The sequence below is a fragment of the Pinus tabuliformis genome, chromosome X (assembly GCF_031772625.1).
Source record: "Pinus tabuliformis cultivar Carrire ecotype Pingquan chromosome X, CPIR1, whole genome shotgun sequence".
Taxonomy (NCBI): domain Eukaryota; kingdom Viridiplantae; phylum Streptophyta; class Pinopsida; order Pinales; family Pinaceae; genus Pinus; species Pinus tabuliformis.
In genome coordinates, this window is record NC_142308.1 from 1623986520 (window position 1) to 1624006645 (window position 20126).

The window sequence follows — 20126 nt, forward strand, 5'->3', positions numbered from 1 at the left end:
CTATATGTTGATGTTAGATACATTCATTTGTATCATCAGTTAACTTGGGATCTCTTTATCTTTGGAGAACTTCGCCTTTTTTCCTTGGAAAATTATTTTAGAGGATGGATGAATTTTGATGTATGGGTTTGGGCTATTTCTATCTTGGAGCTTCTTATTTGCAAACGAAATGCTGGCTGGATATATTCTATAACATTGTAAGTAAATTTTGACGTGGTTATTCTTGTTGCTACATACTGCTAAAAATAGGGATAGTTGTTGCATAATTGAAATGTGGAATTAAGCATGGTTTAGCTAATTTAATGTATGGGTCAATGTTATATGAATGAAATGTCCTAGGGATTTATTTCTCTCCATAAGCTTGCATCATTTGCTTTGAAGTATAAATGCTTGAAGGTCACCTTTCTTTTCTTTCTCTCAAAATTGGATGAAGTTGACTTTCCGGGCCTCCTTGATCAAGAAACCAAGTTCTTACTCATCATTATCCTTAACTCCATATCCCCAAGTGAATTAGGCACTAGTCTCTAAAAAGGGTGATCATTTTAACCTTTCTTTTACCAATTTTCCATTTTTCCCCAAGTCTAGCCCCATTAGGTCACCTAGGGCATCAATTTCCAAGAAATTGACCCAAGGAAAAATTTTGATCTCTTTTAGGCTACTACGCTGGTGGGTCCCCTCTCTCTCCTCCAAATTTGAGGCAATCCTGGCAGTGGAATACCCGGGAACCCCAAGCCATAGCTCTAGGACAGAATTTTGCCTAGGCATCCCCAAGGCTAGACCTCCACAAGATCAATTCAGCCCTTTTAAGTAAATATTCTTGTTTGGTTGTTTCCCCTCATGTCATCCACTATAGGAACATCATTGGCTGCTACATTCCATCCTTGAACCTGGGTTGGGTCCACTTTGCCCTGTGTGGTCCCACTTCTCAATAAAAACTATCTATCAAAACCCATTTAGGAATACAAGTTTCCAAGGATTATAGGGATTGAGAATCTCCTTATAAGTCTATCCTTTCTCCCTCAACCCTTCAATCCTCACCCCTTACCCCCGATGGATCAAGACCCTTGCTTAAAAAGCAAGCAAGTTCCATTTTTTACTCCATACATGGGAAAGGGTTTTCAGGGTGACTTCTCACCTACGCATTGACATCTACTTTACAAAGTGATCCCTACACTACCAGGACTCCTCCCATTGGTGAAAGTCCATAAAGAGAAGGGATACTTAGTTGTGGTGACAATGGGCTAAGCCTCCATCGTTGCCCTTGATCTAGTTGTTGCCTTCTTAGGAACCCCTTTAGGTCCCCTGCTGGTTTGAGTGGTAACATTTCTGGCGTCATTGCCAAGGACCGAAGCTTGTGTTTCGTTCCCCATACGACATATTGACATATCATTATTGACGACTCCATTGGAAGAACAAAGCCCTAGCTCTTCATCGAAGTCTAAGGTTGATGCTTGTAGGGTGAAGCAAGCATTTTTCTAGGCATCTTTAATTTCACCCTGTCGACTCCTACATATGTTTCATATATACCTCAAATAGGTTGTCATTCTTACATAAATTTCCCTCTTTGGACATTGCTAGCATCCCTGGACATCCTAATCATATCGCGGGAAGGATGCTACGTGGCATGCCCGTGTTTGATGGTGATCCAAGCTCCGCAATTTACCATGTGGAAAGATCTAATGCACATACTTCAAAGGAGAAAGTGGTCCACCATGATGTCCTTATGTTGTTATTCTTTAGTTCCCTTTATGATCATAACTCATGGTTGCAAATTCACGAACCTAGGAGCATCTCATCTATAGAGGAGTTCGTTGATGGCTTCCTTACACAATTTCAAGTATGCCCCACATTAAGCATCCAAGAGGAAACCCTCATCGAACATCATCAAGGCATTAAGAATCTAGGTAATGAACAAGAAGATGAGTCCTCCTCGGGTCCACATGATGAAAATGATGATTTTGAGGATAAATGCACTAGAAAGTATGAATTCATGGAAAGTGAAATAAAGACCAACCCTACCTTTCTCAAGGATATTACCCCCGATGAATCCTCTTTTGAAAACCTTGAGAGAGATGATCCCATTAGCCCCTTTAAAGATGACATTAAAGATTATTTCCACATTGAAAAGGAGAAATGGGAAATCGTTGGTCCTCGATTTGATTGTGCTCTCAATTATGACACCGACAAGGAGGGTGAGGGTGACACCAGTCTTCCCTTCCCCTCGAGCACTACTTATGATGACATACCCATTGATACACCTACGAAGGAGAATCTCCATTTTCCTTTACATAAAGAGGGGCAGTTGGAAGAGATCAATTTTCCTTGTAGGCGAGACCTGATCTTTTATACTAAGGAAATTGATAAGGCTCCCACCTCTCATGAGTATGATTCAATGTTCAAATCACTTGAGCCTTTACATTATGATTTTGGGAAAGCGCAACCCGTTGAATGCAATATTTCTTTTTCCCTTGTTCCTATTGTTCATCATCTTGAGTCTTTGTCAAGTGATTCCCTCACCCCTGATCATATGATGTCAAGTAACTGTGAGTTGTCACCCCCCCTTCCCCCCCCCCCCCCCCCGCCCGAGTATTTTATCAAGGTAAAGCCATTCATTGATTTTACTTTTCCTCCTTGGACGCTCCCTCAAGGTTTTGATCACTCTGCAGTCTCCCCTCTCCAATGTAATCATCATGTGCGACTTACTTGTGCTTCTCCATCTTGTTAGCCTCAATCGGCAGCCCCTTGATGCCTCCTACTAGCTCGTTGTGCCTTTTCTCTACCAATTGAGCCAACCATGCGGTTCCTCACCCACCTGTATTGATCATATATTTGAAGGTGGGCCTCCCGAATCTGAAGGTATGTCTTGTCATTTCATAATTAAGTATTGAGTTTACTTAACATGGATACTTCTAGGTATGGATTGATGGGGGGATTTGGCGGAAAGAGTGGGCTTAGTTTATACTCTTCTCCTTGATCTCTTTAGGTTGTTACCTAAGTTGCACAACCAACACAGACTTTGACACATTTATTGAATGAAAACTTGACTGAAAACTTACTGAAACTTAACTGAAGCTTGACTCAAACCGACTCGATGGCAAACTGAAATAACTTGAAAAAACTCACTCATCAGACCAAACACAAATGACTCATGACTGACTTAAAACAAGACTTTACAAAGCTTTTTGAAGGGCAGCAGTCCATCAAGATTTGAAATCATGATGACAACCACCTGTGTTTCTTACAAGACAATATATCCTCAAAATATATCAAAATGCCAGTGCAATCAATCAAGAAGATGGCTTCTTGACTGATTCTTCTTATCAGATCTTTTGGTCAACAGTACAAACCTATCACTGGGCATCCAAAAACATAGTTGACCATGGCTGCAACAAAACACTGTAATAAACACTTTCACTGCTGGCTGCAACAAACTTGCTAGAGGATCGTAAAAAACATGAAGATTTGCCATTGCCACCTCTTGTTGAAAGATCAAGGTGTCCTTTGTTTCAATTTCTGATCTGCCTTCATCATGTGCTTTGATAAAAGTATGCTCATGGGCTTCAAAAAACTCTAAACAAATGGATGGGCGGATCTCTTCTTACAAAAGCATTTCAGCACATGAAACATATGAAGAGGAATCTGAATGGAAATCCTGGATGTTTTGTTCTTCTGTGGTGTGAATGTGCTCTAGGTCATTTGTATATGATATGACGGCCAGGTTTTCATGTTCCTTATTACATTCTTCAATCATAAGGAAAGAAACATCAGATGATCCTTGAAGCACAATATTATCATTTATGTTGTCTACCACAAATTCATTTAGAGAAACGTTTTCACTTGCTTGAGAAAAGATCTCACCTTGTTGTTCATGAGCTGACTGAATGACCTCCTCATGAAGACTCGGTTCTAATGACAGACTGGCAGCACCACTGAGAACATTTGAATCCATACCGTTGTCTATGATCTCAACAACAAAATTCTCCTTTTCAGGATTCAGCACAAGGTATTCTTGGTCATCATGATCTGAATGTTGATCTGAAATAGCTGACTTGACTGCATCACATTCTGAAATTGAATCTTGACTACGTTGCACGCTGTCTTCTTCTGTGGGCAGATCTGAAACGACACTTTCTCTTTCATTATTTTCAGCCATATGACCATCTTCAGCCTGCTGATCTTGATTCTGCTGCAAAATGTCTTGATCATCTGGACAAGTATCCTCTAAGTTTTCTTTATGCTGCTGAAATGGATTCTCATACAGAGCCTCCATGATCTCATCATCCATAAAATTATCATCTTCATAATATTTCTCAAGGCTTTCAATAAAAGTATAAGCATGCTTGCAACAGTCTTGAACTAAATTTAATGATGGATAAGAGTCCATATATCTTTCAATGAACATAGCATGAAAATCCTTTAAACAGTAAATACAAGCAGGCAGCAAACTTTCATACCAAGATTGTGCTTTACCTTCCAGAGTGGCCAAGAATATCTTCATCAAGCAATCTTCAGGAAAATCAACCTTCAACTTGCGAATATGCATGTGAAATCTAACCAGATGTAGAGCAACGTCCTTCCTACCATCATCTTTAAATGTAGGCAAATTCCTTGACCAATCTACCTTCGGAATTTTATTTGGAAAACCAGGGATGTGATCGCGGCTCATGGGAGCGTATCTTCTTGTGATTCGGTCCATCTTGAAAATCTCACAGCTACTGATCTCTCTGCAGTGAAGTCACCATGAAGCACAGGTTGCTGGATTCTTCAGTGAAAGGAGTCGCCAGGTGAATGATTTCAGCCTTCATATGTGTCTGACTGCTGTCCACCATCAGCATCAGATCTGCAACTTGATACATGTACTGGGGTAATTAAAGTTAGATGTCACGTTTACAAGCTAGACCGGAGATTGACTGAAGCAGCGTTTATCTACTTCCGCTAATGCAAAGCAAAAGCGTTTCGAAGGCTACCTGGCATAACTTCAGGCTCCGTCTGTAGCTTATAAAACAAATGACATCAACAAGTAAACCATTTGTTCTTCCCCAGTATGGTTGCCAATATGTTAGCGCTCGAATCTGGCCTCAGGCTGAAGAAGGCAAAATCCAAGGCAACATCAAACCACTTAGCCTCGTAGCTAGCCCTACGAGGACAAGAGAGGGTTCTCTCCGGGTCTATCTCGGCAAATATCTTCAAAAGGTAGAGATAACCAATAAAGAACACTGATTTTAGGCTAGTAAACTGATAGAGAAGGTTTGAATTCAGATTTTTAGGGTTTTGGTGGAAAACAGGGGGAAAACAATTTTGGGTGCAGGGATGGGACACAGCTTTTGCAGAGGTCTTTTTGGGGCAAGGTAGGAAACTGTCTTGATGCCTTTGAAAGAGTTGGGTGGACAGGAATGACTGGTGAGGAGCTAAGGAAAGCAAGAAATCACCATGAGTTCTCCTTAAATAGATGAAAACATTGATATTAAGCAAACTTAAAGGCAGAGCATAACAATCATGAATTCTACCTTATCACTTCATTTGCCTAATTTGCAGAAGGAAAAGTGAGAAAATGATACACATAATAAAACTTACAAGTACATAAGAGAAGCACACCATCAACACAAGTAACCACAGGAATCCCAAAGAGGGCTGCAAAACCCTGGTCTTTCCTTTACCAAAATTGCAGAGATACAAAGTGTAATACAATAGAAGCTTATCCCTCAAGAGTCCAACCATGAAAATGAATAAGAAAATACATAATATAGGCAAGCTAACAAACTTCCTTGCCTCTAGGGGTCGAGCTCATCATCCTAGGAGTTGTTTCAACCAATTCTAAATTGAGCACTACAATCTAGGCAGTCAAAACAACTTGCCTCTATAAGCTAGGAAACCAATTCATTCATTAATTTTTTGCCATTTTATGAATGAATCTTCTAGAATAGGTTAAAAAGTGTCATGCCAACATAAAATTACATCAATTACATCAAGGAGGATGAAAAATCACTCCAAAAAGTCAAAACTAGTCAAATCTGCGTTTTGTTGAGCTGTAGGTGAAAATCTGGCAAATTTCCCTGATGCGTAGCGCCCCAATTCTCTATGCGTAGCGCGCCTTTGAGCCAACTTTTGAGGCACTTCCCGGCATCCAAATGAGGCAAAAGTAGGCTTGTTGGAAAGGTCTGGATGTCTACTTTCCAACCCAAGTGGAATTTCTCAATTTGGTGTCCATTTGCCCCTCCAAAATTGCAATCTCCCAAGACTGCTTCCTGTGTGTCCAAAAAGTGGCAGAAAGTCATTTTTTGCATGTTTTTTGACCTTCTGAGGGCTCAAAACCTGATGAAATGTCTTGGCAATTGCTGAGCAAGTGTAATTTGTCATGACAAATCCAAAAATGCTGAGTTTTTGAGAAATGGACTTGCCCATCTTCAGGGTAGCGCGCGGCGCGCTACGCGTTGAGGGCAAAAACCTGTTTTTTGACCAAAAAAATTCAAAAAGGACCAAAATTGCTCCAAATTCTCTGAAATTTGAGCTGAAGGTGTGTCATTTAGTGCCATGCTCCTTCAAGGAAGCCGCAACCAAAATATGAAGGGGATCAGGCCTTTTTCTCCGTTTTAGTGCCTTGGCCAACCGTCCTTTGAGTACCTTCATTCTTGCTTTACACACATGCATTCGAGCCCAATAGTGATTCTTCATGTGTCGGAGCATGTCCTTTTCCCTGTTTGCCTTGGCCAGCAACTTCTCCAAATGAGTATTGACCTGGATGAGCATAGCCTCTCGCTCAATGGGTGTCAAATCACCGGGTCTCTTGCAAGCCAAGTTGCGGTCTTCATGGATCCTCCGCAACTCATCAAGAGTGTGCTCATCCTCTAGTTGCTTGTTGCGCTGCTCTAAGTAGGTGATTGTCCAATTTGCCATTTCCAACTTCTGCTGCAACAAGCGATTTTCAGCCTTTTGTTGCTGAATGATCTCCTTTAGCTCCGAGCTAAGAGAACTGATGTCAAGGTCAATAATGTCAATGTCTGGATCACCTGACAGTCCCTCCTCAATCATGGGTTGCTTGCCTCTCTCCGGTATCTGTGCTGCTGTCGAAAGCGAGGCCCCTTCCACATGAGGTGGAGATAACACTCGCTGTGCTGATGAAGAAGGCGAGACCCCTTTCACCTGGTGTGAAGATAATACTCGCCGTGCAGATGCAAATAAGGCCTTGTGGCCTCAAATAAGGCCTTGTGGCCTCTCTCATATGTAACAAATGGAGGGGAGCTGACATGCTCGGGCTCTGGAATGTCAAACTGATGTGAAGGCCCTCCCTCATCACGGACAACCTCAGGAGGTGGCTGTGGCACTGTGAACAAGTCACGAGAAATGAAATCCTCCCATGGAATACCCTGTTGTACCGACTGATGCATGACCAAAATCTTGATCAGTGCATAATGATAGATGCTCTTGTGTTGCTGTGCAAGGCTCTTTCTTTGCACCAAGGGCACCATCCTCTCTATATTTCGACACATGAAGAATGGAATGTTCATCATTCGTACCCGTGTGAAATGCATCAAAAAATGGATATGGTACGAATATAAACGTGAAAATCTGCCCTCGCAAGTGAAATAGCGAATGATGATCCTCATCAAAGGTGCATACTCGTCTCTTAAGAATCTGAATGGAAAAACAGCAGTTAGGTGCCTCATATATACAGGTTTGATATATGGCTCATAATGAAATCTGTCCAACTACTGGCGCTTGTTCCACTCTTCTCCAATATTGGGTATCCCTGTTGCTTGAGCAACAATCTCGGGTGACAATGTGAAGTCCACTCCTGCAAGATTCACATGCCCATTGTGCAAATGTAGGACAAACAAGCGGACCAATTCCCTGTGGTGTTGAATTTGGGAGATTCTCTCGCAATATTCATAACATGATTGGTATTGGAAACATGTCACTGCAAGTGGACAAGCTTGTAGATAAGCCAAAGAGGTGGGCTCCTCCCTGACATGCTGACCACCTTTACCACCCCTGTGATGCCTCCTTGGCACCTCTACCTCTGGTGTTGATTCACGGTCATCACTTTGCTCATAATCTGTTTCGGTTTCTGACATGGTTTTGGAGGCAAGTGACTGAAAAATAATGTTGACTGTGCACCCAATGAACTGCTGTTTTGACTTGTTTAAATGTTGTTACCAAGGGGACAAACACACATGGGAAATGTTAGGGAAAAGGGAACATTGAGGGGATTAGGGAAAACAAATGTGAAAGGAAATTTTAGGAAAGGAACATGGAACATATACAATCATAATTTTTGGGATTTTAATGGGAAGTAGGGTTTAGGAAATTTACATAGGGTTTTAGGAATTAGCAGGGTTTAGGGATTTTAATGATTTTTAATAGGGAATTATATGATTGGATGGAAAAATGTCAAGGAAAATGGTGATGAAAATATGGGGAAAGAGGAATGGAAAATGGGTAACCTTGGGCAGCAAATTTCAATGAAACCCTAGCACATTTACATTTTTCAATTTTGACACAGCAAGGTAGGGTTTTTACTCCATATTAGCATGGCATTTTTTGCATGTTCATTGCTCATTCATCTTAGCCAAACCAAAATCACCATGGATTAGAGGCCTACCTGAAAAGATTTTGAGAGAGAAGTAGTTTTGGTGGCTTGCTGGCGATTTCCTGAGCAAGAAACCCTACGCGTAGCGCGCCCAGCCTGATGCGTAGCGCGCCTCCAACGCATAGCGCCTGAGTTAATTTGCACTGGAAAATGCGCGCTGATGCGTAGCGCGCCGCTGTAATTGCCCAATTCGCCCAATGAACTTTGAAATCGACTTGACAAGTATTCTCTTGAAGTGTTGAGAGGCAAATGAGTTACCAATGAGGAGGGAGGGGCTTTTATAGGCTCACTTTTGAATTTAATTTGCCCAAAACCCACTTTATAATGTTTTTGAAATGACACTTTTTTGAATTAATTGCTGCTGACTTCTGGTTTCCTTTTTTCAAAATAAATTGGTTGAAATGATGATTTCTCTTGAAAATTTTTGCAGGGATAGCTTCTGAGATGTCTTGGCAAAGGAGACCAAGGCTGCATGCCAACTTTTGGAGAATTTGAACTTTTTACAAATTTTTACAAAAATGAGATAATGACCTTTGTCTTCAAAAACAGGGTTTTTGAAAACAAGGTAAAAATTAGTTGTACAATGATAAGAGTTATTAAAATGATGCTTTATGACGGACATCCCTCTGGCCTGCTAGTCCTTTATGACATCTCAAGACAAAGCTTGACTCAACCCTAGACCTAAGACCTTGACATTTAAAACAGGGAAATGACCTTGTGAAGATTTTATTTACTCAAGAAAACATGATCCAGCAATGCCAAACAAGAGGGGAATAAAAGACATAAGCTTCTCCACCAGGGTTATGGCATGCCTAACGGGATGCAACATGATCACACTGATGAGACACCTAATTATGAAATGCAAAGAGTTTTGATCTCTGGTGGAGGGCTACTAGACCGACTCTAACAAGACACACATCTAGAAAATTAAAAAAACAAATTTGAAAAAAAAAAAATTAAAAAAAAACACAATTCAATTGGGAAAGGCAGGTTGTACGGCTGGGAAACGCGTTTCCGGCCGTACTGCCACGTTTCCGTTTCGGGAAACGTGGCAGTACGGCCGGAAACACGTTTCCTGGCCGTACCAAACGCGTTTCTGCGTTTCGTCCCAGTTTCCAGCCGGAAACGGGCCCCCCAGCCACGTTTCCTGCAACATAGGTTGTTACCCTTAGATCTTAGTCATGTGTGATCCCCTTTATTGACCATTTGGTAGTAGCGTGGTACTACTTGGGAAACCCCAACTTTGGGTGCGTGGTCCCACTCCTTTACTCGCGGGTCGTACATACTACTCCCTTTCCATTCACTATTCCCCCCCATTCATCATTTCTCCCACTTTAGTCCACATTCCCATTCAAGGTCTAAATAGGGTTAGCCTCCCTATCCCCTTGCCCCCACCATAGGTCAGGCCTAGAATGATGCCTTGGAGATTGAAGCAACTAAAAAAGGAAGAAAAAGCATAATTGACCACATTTAACAAGAAATTGTACCACAAAATGTAAAAGATAGTCGGGACAAAAACAACTAGCACATAGGCAAAAACCAACACATGAGCTCTATCCCATCCATGGCCATCACCCAAGTTCCATAGGCGCTAGATGAGCCTCCTCTATCATTTACGAACCCATGATTGTCCCAACCACTAGAAGGCAATGAACCACCCTACCTCAAAAGCGGTAATCACTGCTATATCATACACATCATGCTCTTGTCCTGTGAGCCCCGAGCAGATAATTAAAGAAAATTCATAGACAAAAGGCGTGTAAAGAAGGATGGAAGAATCAAGGTCGTGGCACCTTATGTACCATGACTGCTCCCTCCTATACACTATATACCCAGGTGTGGGCTTCCATCCCACCTATTTGTCACTTGCCACCCCCATTAGAAGGATGTACCTTGGACATACTATCCCCTCTAAGGGTTGAAACCACCTAATAAGGTACTTTGCTAACTCCCTTTGGAGCCTAGAGACACTAGCACATGCCAAAGCCCACTATAGAAGGGCATGCCATTCTGAAGTGCCCACTTTGCTATCCATGGTTTGTAATCTCTTTTACCTGATTATTTTAATCACTGATTGTACTGGAAGCCTAGTGGACACATTGGATCTTATGCAGGATTGCAGATGGTTTCCATTTGGGTTTAGCTTCCCTATATGGGATCCTGACCCCCAGAGGTCCACATTGACACATGTAGGGTGTGCATAGAGAACCATGGGCCTCCACAACAGTGGACAACACTCCACAGACCTTCATGGATATTCAAAGACTACTAGCAACCCACTTTTGGGATGATGGTGACATGCTTGGTACATTATGCCCCAGCTGAAATTTCATGACAAAGGTTTCCTGCAATCCCAACCCGGTTTATGTTACCTTATCAATCCCATTCATTTAAATGATATTTCCCATAAACATACATTCAACATATAGAATTCTGGAAATGAATTTTCAATTTAAAACACATGGGACTTTCAACACATGCTGAAAATAAATATGGACATACACAAACCAGCAACACACATAAAAATACACAGAATTTTTGTCAACTTAGACCCAGGCAAAACCCCTTCAATCTTCTCCAGGAAAAGCTGTTAGAGAGCTCTTCAAATTTATTTATCTTTCAAGTTCAAGAAAAATACATTTGCAAACAAAACAAAACAGCAAAATACAACTTATCTCTTCAACCCAAAACTCCTTGAAAACGTGCCCACTTTGCCTTGATTTACATGCCCACTTGAAGCTGAAAATATGTACTGTACGAACTCCGTACGGATTTCCGTACCGTTGTACACACTATATGGATTTTTCAAAAAAAAATGTCAAAAACTTCTCTCGAATGGTGTGCAACTCACAACATTAAATGTTGTTCATACTGTACCTTTTGTTGTCTTCTATGCCTTCATTTCCATGCCCAGTTTTGTTCAGACTCCAACTTGCTCTAACAAATTTCTCCTTCAGAACATTTTTCCATCGCTCAGCCTCCTTTCTCCAATCTGCTCATGAAGAATGAATGCAGTCTCTTTTCTTTTCCCCCTTTTGTTTCCCTAAATGACTTTTGGGCAACCCTAAGATCTAATGACTCAAATTCATTTAAATCAAGGGATGAGAATAAATGTGCACTTAATTCTCACTTTGTATTTTTTAACTCACGCATTAAATAAATTACCCACATTGTACTTTATGTCTAAAGTCACTTTTCACTTTATAATTTAACATTGACTTTACCACTTATAAAGTCACTTTCACTTTATAAAGTCACACTTGGGAAAATAATTATTTCGGACACTTTTCCCTAGGTAGAGACTAACCCATGGGAAACCACTTGTCCAAGGTACATTAAAAATCAACAGCCCCGCAAGCCCCCATAGGAACCCCACACTCTTGGCAGATGCCCCAGCACTTGTCTGATGTCATGGCAACATTTATTCCACCACTTGGACCATTGCAGAGGATCTACAGGCATCTACGATTCATATGGAGACCCATGGGGTCATTGATGTGCCCTTTGACCCACTGAGAACACCACAGGTCTACTACTTGGAGAACAAGGGGCCACCCCCTTGTCCATCATGTTACCACTTATAAAGTCACTTTCACTTTATAAAGTCACACTTGGGAAAATAATTATTTTGGACACTTTTCCCTAGGTAGAGACTAACCCATGGGAAACCACTTGTCCAAGGTACATTAAAAATCAACAGCCCCGCAAGCCCCCATAGGAGCCCCACACTCTTGGCAGATGCCCCAGCACTTGTCTGATGTCATGGCAACATTTATTCCACCACTTGGACCATTGCAGAGGATCTACAGGCATCTACGATTCATATGGAGACCCATGGGGTCATTGATGTGCCCTCTGACCCACTAAGAACACCACAGGTCTACTACTTGGAGAACAAGGGGCCACCCCCTTGTCCATCATGTTTCAAGAAATTTATTCCTCAATATGGCACTTCAGGATGTTATTGAGCCTTTGCAGGGCCCTACGACATGCATACATTATTATTTGGCCCTTTGCGAGGCTTATTTTTACATTATGAGCTAGTATGCTAGGCTTGTCACCATTAGGAGCTATTATTTGCACATTATTTATCTTTTAGGGGCCCATAGGCTAATTCAAACTCCTTAGGAGGCTATATGTTGATGTTAGATACATTCATTTGTATCATCACTTCACTTGGGATCTCTCTATCTTTAGAGGACTTCGCATTTTTTCTTTGGAGAATGCATGAATTTTCATGTATGGACTTGGGTTATTTCTATCTTGGAGCTTCGTATTTGCAAACGAAATGTTGGTTGGATATATTCTATAACATTGTAAGTAAATTTTGAAATGGTTATTCTTGTTGCTACACACTGCTAAAATTAGGGCTAATTGTTGCATAATTGAAATGTGGAATTAACCATGTTTTAGCTAATTTAATGTATGGGCCAATGTTATATGAATGAAATGTCCTAGAGATTTATTTCTCTCGATAAGCTTGCATCATTTGCTTTGAAGTATATATGCTTGAAGGTCACTTTTCTTTTCTTTCTCTCAACATTGGATGAAGCTGACTTTCTGGGCCTCCTTGATCAAGAAACCAAGTTCTTACTCATCATTATCCTTGACTCCATATCCCCAAGTGAATTAGGCATTGGTCCCTAAAAAGGGTGATCATTTTAACCTTTCTTTTACCATTTTTCCCTTTTTCCCCAATTCCAGCCCCATTAGGTCACCTAGGGCATCAATTTCTCGGGAATTGACCCAAGGAAAAATTTTGATCTCTTCTAGGCTCTGAAACCAGATTCATTTTTTTTGGCCACGTGCCTAAATCCTGCAAATCAAATCCAATTCGCCCTAAATCGTCTCCAAATTTCATGACACATCGTGTCTGAATGGGACACGATCGAATCCGGATCTTGTCCCATTCGGACGCAATGTGTCACGAAATCTGGACACGAATCCGGCAAATCGAGACCCGCAGGCCAATAAAAAGGCGAACTTGCTCATTTTTTATCACTTTTTGTCATTCCTTTTGCAAGAAGTGAGTTGTGGGTTTGTTGTTAGAAGTTTGGAGCAAGGAGCCAAGGGTTTGGAGCGTTTTCAAGGAGATTCAAGCAACAGGTAAGTGCATTTCCTCTCTATTTTTTTGCATTTGTATTACAGCAGTTTGTATATGCATTTCTTTTACAAATTTGTGCATGTTTTGTTTTTTTTTTTTATAGTATTCATGGCTCAATCAAGGGCAGCAGGTAGGGAGCACAAGAAGGGGAAGAATGTCCCCATTGGAGATGCCCCTCCTCCCCCAATATCATCAGAGTCTACTGCAAGTAATGTTGAGGGAAGACTTCCTCATAAAGGTAACATTGAGAAATATCCCTTGTGGAAATATGTCACAAGAGAGGATGGGCCAAGCAGCAAGGGGAAGGGAGAAGGCAATGTGTATTGGAGATGCAACTTTTGCCACAATACTTTCAACCCCATCAACCCCATCAACCCTACTCTTATAATATTTTATTGGGAAACCAATGGCCATGATCACATCTCAATCGATAGCTAAGATCATCTTGACTCCATCAATTCACTTTTCCGGAAGTCTCTAGAGCAAAATCAATTTCCCTCAATTAATCTAATTGAATTAACCAATTTTCATAAGTTAGACTTAGAAAATATTTAATTATCGGCTAATTAATCTAATATAGTTGTTTCTAATGCTTTTCTTGCAAAAAGTTTTCTGGGTTTTGGAGATCTTGTGTTCCTTAGCCCCTTAAACACCACAGAGACTAGAACACTTGTCTGTTGCTACCAAAAACGAACAAACTCCCTAGGTAGGAGTGGTTAATAAACGACCCTATTAGGTGTTCCCAAACTCCAAAGGGAAAGACAAGTCCAAGGTACATCCTTCAACTGATAGAGATCATGTGAATAATGATGAGATTGATGGGGTCATTGATTATGTTTCAATCTTGGTTGTTGGTGCTCCAACGAGAGATTATAAGGAGTTCGATGGGGACTTGGAGAACACACTTGTGTAGTTCGATTTCACTGGGAAGTCGATTTCCTTTGTAGTAGTTGTGAGTTGTCGAAACTGATTCAGTAAAGTCGAAGCAGTGAGAGAGGGGCAGGGATAGTAAACAGGAGGAGAGTTTTTCTAGATCCGAAGAGTGCAAGGCAGAGAAGGCAGAGAGAGGTTCAGAGAGGCAGCACGAAGCTTCAGAGGGAGTCCGTAATTTTGTTGGAGAGTCGAGATCTAGTGCTAGAAGTCGGGGAGTGAGACCGAAGGGCCAGAGAGTCGAAGTTCCAGAGGCAAATTGACCAGCAAGAAGGGTGACGCATAACCTAGAGGCTCTGATGCAAATCTACGTAGGTTGATGCAGAGGTTGCGTGAGGCTAGCCATCCAGAGCCTGGATCAAATTCAGATCACCAGTGACAGTGTGAGATTATTCTCACTACCTATTTCCCAGTTTATTCTCTGTATCAGATTGCCAGTTTGGGCATCTAATGATTTGTACTCAAATTACTACTGCATAATAATAAAACCCTCAGCTACTATCATTATATCAATATCATACTTCCTACCCCTATGATCAATTATGATATACATTTGAAACTAAGTTGCAGGAAACGTGGCCCTAGGGGGCGTTTCGCCAGGGGAAACGAAACGAAACGCGTTTCCCCGTACCGTACGGCCTGCAAACGCGTTTCCGGCGGTACGGCCACGTTTCCTGAAGCTCCAATTATGAGTCAAAAGAAAATGTATTTGAGTCATGTCCCATTTGGACATTTGTAAAAAAAAGGAATTTGAATTTTATGTTGTGTCAAAAGTCCAAAAGATGACCAAGTTGACCCTCCTTGGACAAGTCGGCCTATTCTTCCAAGAGACACCTATTCGACCCTCCTGGACAGCTAATAAATATAAAGAGACAGTTTGACCTACTTGAGACATACATTCACACATCACAAGAAGAATTTTTGAACCAAGCGAGGGAGAAGAAAGATGAGCCAACAGAGAGAGAAAGAAAAAGATAAAACAAGAAGAATATTCCTATTTGACTGAATCCCTAAATTTGACAGCTCGCACGTGTGGATGGACGAAATTTCTTTGACAAGGGCCGAAATTTCTGAGATAGTTGTAGGTCGAAATTCGTCCCTAGTTGCAGGTCTAAATTTTAGATCATTTACTAGATTTGGAGCAAGTTTGACTAGCGTTGACTTTGACTTTGCAGGGAATTTGGACAAGGGTTGGATTTGGCATCTAGGTGGCAGTTTGGTCTTGGCCTTGGTCTTGGTCTTGGATATTTTTCATTTTGATTTGATTCTATAAGAGAAGGATTGTTGGGTTTTCCTCTTGTGGGTTTTTCCCTGACTAACAACCTAATTTTGGTGTCTCTTGTGTCTTTGTGATATTTATATTTCTGAAAGATTGAACATTTGTATAATTGCGTGATGAAGAAGACCTAAGAAGTAAGAAGAAGGCACCTAATATTCACAAGTAACTATCAAGAAGAGAAATTAGGTGTTAGATTTCATTACACTTGGCTTCGCAACATTCTGGACCCCAACTCAAGAACGAGGAAATCAAGAAAACAATATTCGTCATAGATAACAATCAACCTGAAGATTGGGACATGAAGCCAGGGAAAGATGGAAAATAATAATAAGTATGGACTATCATGGGCATGTAAAATTAATCAGTTCCTCCTATTTGTGTCCCTCCTAGACAATCGAAAGAAAGGCCTCAAAGAAGGTCACACCGAACTAGGGGCAAAGAATAACTACCAAGATGAAGCATGGGAACATGGATACAACTAAAAGCAATTAATCCAATTCAAATTGTAATTCTTAATAATATGCTCTTAAACATAAAATGAAAGCACTTAGTTACTAGCATGGTTAGTGTATTGTTACCCACCAAAATGGGTAACCCTATAGGAGAAAAAAATTTCTCCTATTTTGGACAACCAGCGAGCTAACAACCCCACATATTGCCCATTGATGATGATATGCCACATTCCTCTGCCATTTCCTCTATTCATACACCTCTTACCATTCAACACTCCTCTTGAATGAAGGTGGCTACCACTTCACACGTACTTTGACCATTTTCCAATCGAGTGCTTTTACTTTTGGCCATTTTAACATGAATAAAGGGGTGATCTAAATGATTGACCAATCTTGATTGTAAACTTGTTCTCTTACCTTACCAAGGGTTTCCTTTAGCCCTACTCCAGTTGGACATCCTCTAAGGCATTAAGGTTATAAGAAGGGCACTATTTGGAATACTTGGATTGAAGTACTGTGTCTTTTTCCCTTTCCATACTTAACATCTTTCATCTTTCATTATTCCTTTCATACCACCTCCATGTTTCAAGTTAACTATCATTTGTTCATTGGGATTTCACATTTGCACATCCACACCCTTGTGTAAGGTCAAAAAACTTTTCCCTAAAGGTTGATGCAACTAAAAGAAAGAAAAAGCATAAGATGGCCACAACAAAAGAAAAGGAAAAGTTATAATGCAAAATATGGTCAGGACAAGAGATAGCGCATGGGCAAAAGCCAGCATGAGCTCTACCCCCTTCATTATCGATCACCCAGTTCTTGAGTTCATCATAAGGAACCCTTGCATGTCCCAACCCTAATGAGCGAGAAACTAACTAATCTTAGGCGGTAAAATAAATGCTATATCATAAAGAGCAAGCTTTGATCCTTGAGCTTTGAACCATATAAAAAATTAGTGTTATCAAAAAGTAAAAGGTGCACCAGAGGGGTGGAAAAAGTAGGTCAAGGAAAAGGGTAATGCATGCCTCCATGATTTCTCCCTCCATTAGATTTATAAACTTGGAATGTGGACTCTCATTAGTTGGTCCCCTAACCATGGCACTTGGTCACAAAGTCACTCCCCTTCATTGCCACCTATTCTCACTAACGCCTAGGAATTGAAGGGTTGACTTTGGAAATGCCACCTCCCCTTAGGGCTAGAAGCACCTAATAGAGTTGATTACCTAGCGACCGCTACAAAGGTAGGGAACAGTTTTACAGGACTTGGTCTAGTTAGATATTTGAAGGTGATCTAGGTTTGAAGTATTATTATGCCCTTTGAAGTTACATATGCTCCACTTAGATGCATCTATGATTATTGTCTCTGATGAAAAACTGCTTTTACTTGAGTTGGAGATGGTTTTGTTAGGGGGGTTTTCAGATGTTAAGGCCTTGAGGGAACACTATTCCACTCTTACTCCACTTGATGGATAGGCCATACTACACATCCAAAGAGCATGATGACCTTGTAGATATATTGCTCCCCTTATTCAACAAAGCGTTGGGCATTTAGCTGATCATGGCAGTTAATGGACACTCCAGAGAACCATGTTTCCAGAACACCAAGCTTATCTTGCTTAGCATTGAGGATTTTTAATGATCTACTATTGGACCCAACATGTCCCTAGGTTGGCCTTAACACTACTTGATGGGTATGCCTTGACCTAGAGCCCATATGAGAATGATTATCCCCCAATATGATTGAGGAGGGCTTCTTGTACTTAAAAGAGCACTAATGCTGACGAGAGAGTACACCACGTTGTCTACATGGCACCCATAGAGATGACATAGGGCACCCAGAGCTGGCTTTTGGACACATGGAGATGCTTTGAGGCTTGATTTGAGGTCCCTTCCTCAAATTGATGGTTGATCATGATGCTTGGAGACTCATTTAGCCCTTCCAGTGCACCTTTGGAGCATTTTGAGCCCTAAAAGGGCATGATGTCATGCTTATTGAGGGCTTACCACTCACATGTGTGGGCATTTATTGGCATATTTTATTTGTTGAGCTATTGGGTTGGCTTGTAACCCATTTACTTTGTGTCTACTCAAAATTAAACTTGTTTTAGGGACTTTTAGTGGATTATTAGAGGTGATAGACCTCCTATGAAAGGAGGATCACTTTTTATTTGTCATCATCACATTGATTTCGGCCTCTCTTAAAGTGCACGACTTAGCCTATTGTACTTCGTTACTTGAGGAGATGTGATCTTCTGTGGATTTTTGCTATTGGAGACTAGCTTCACTAGTCGTACATGTTGAATTTTGTAGTTATGGCTGGTCTTCATAATCAAGTTTTAAGCCCTCCAAATATTTAAGAAATGATAAATATATATCTGGACTCCAAGTTGGCCTCAAATGAAGAAAATTTGAATTTTTAAACTTTGAATTTTTGCCTCCAAATTTAAGGTCGGCTTCAAGTCGGCCCCAGTGAAGGGACACACCAATTCAGCTCATTAAACACTATATATTGGCATTTGTCCTCTCCATTTGAGTATCCAATTTGGATCATATCTGAGGCTAAACTTAAGGCAGTACAGAAGGACGAATTCCCTGAGGCAGGCCAAAATTTCAAAGGCACGGCTGACTGAGTTTCTAAGGCTATTCATGGGAAGTTTAACCAGGTTTGCCCTGGGCTTGGTTATTGGTCTATTGGATCTTATTTGACTAGAAAAGTTCAGATTGTATTCCTTCTTGAAATGGACAAAATTCTCGAAGAAAAGGTTGCTGGGATTTTCCATTGGTTTGGGGTTTTCAAGATAAATTTTGTGTCTTTTGTGTTTGACTGCCTCTATTGTCTTTATTGTTTTACTGTTGATGGTTTTCTTGTATAATTACTTAATGATGAATGTGGTATAAGATGAACTGGCTTAAGAATCATCAGAACTAATTATCAGTTAAGGAAAACATGAAAAATCAACAGTACAGTGTAAATTAGCAGCGCGTGTGGAATAAATGCAAATTATTTTGAAAAAATACAATAGTTTATGAGTGGGGCAACCTAACATTCAACCCTACAGCCCTACTAATGGTATCTAATTAATGGTAATGTTAAATTCGTAAAGTAAAATACTTAAAATTTTAAAATCACCATTATTTGTTTCAGGATGTTTGAGAATGGTTGCACCCTCATTGCATTTCATATGAAGAAAGTAGAATTTTAGATACACTCAAAATCCAGCAAACTTAACAGTTTTTAGGATTTCAGGATTAGGGGGATTGCAACATTTCCATACGATTCTGTCATATGGAGTGTAATGAACTAACATTCAATCAAGAGGCCCAAGCCCTCTGTGTACCTTGATGTTAGTGGGATTGTTTGTTGAACTCCTCTATCAATCTACATCTGTATTCTAAATTAAAATGTTAAAGCTTAAAGATTAAAAGATATATATATATATATATATATATATATATATATATATATATATGGGTTATGTTAAAGCTTAAATTAAAAGATATATATATATATATATATGGGTCATGTTCCTGGTTCAGATACGCATTTCTGTTTCTCCATACCATGCAACTTAGTTATATCCATTGTGATACATTCAATACATAGTCAACAACACAAGCATAGTGCAAGAAAATATGTAGAAACTCAGCATGCATGTACTCGAGAAAAATCAGCCTTCAAGGAAGAAGGCATGACTAGAACAGATAAACACTATAACAACGGGGCAACAATGCAGACACTTAGGATAGGACAAATGTACTTTTCTACAAGGATAT

The 20126-nt window shown here is 40.5% G+C and overlaps 1 protein-coding gene across 3 annotated transcripts in view; it reads right to left on the bottom strand.

The window, feature by feature from the left end:
- Positions 1 to 20126, bottom strand: part of LOC149146258 (Tetratricopeptide repeat (TPR)-like superfamily protein) — a 381927-nt gene that overhangs the window by 91413 nt on the left and 270388 nt on the right. The window lies entirely within an intron of this gene.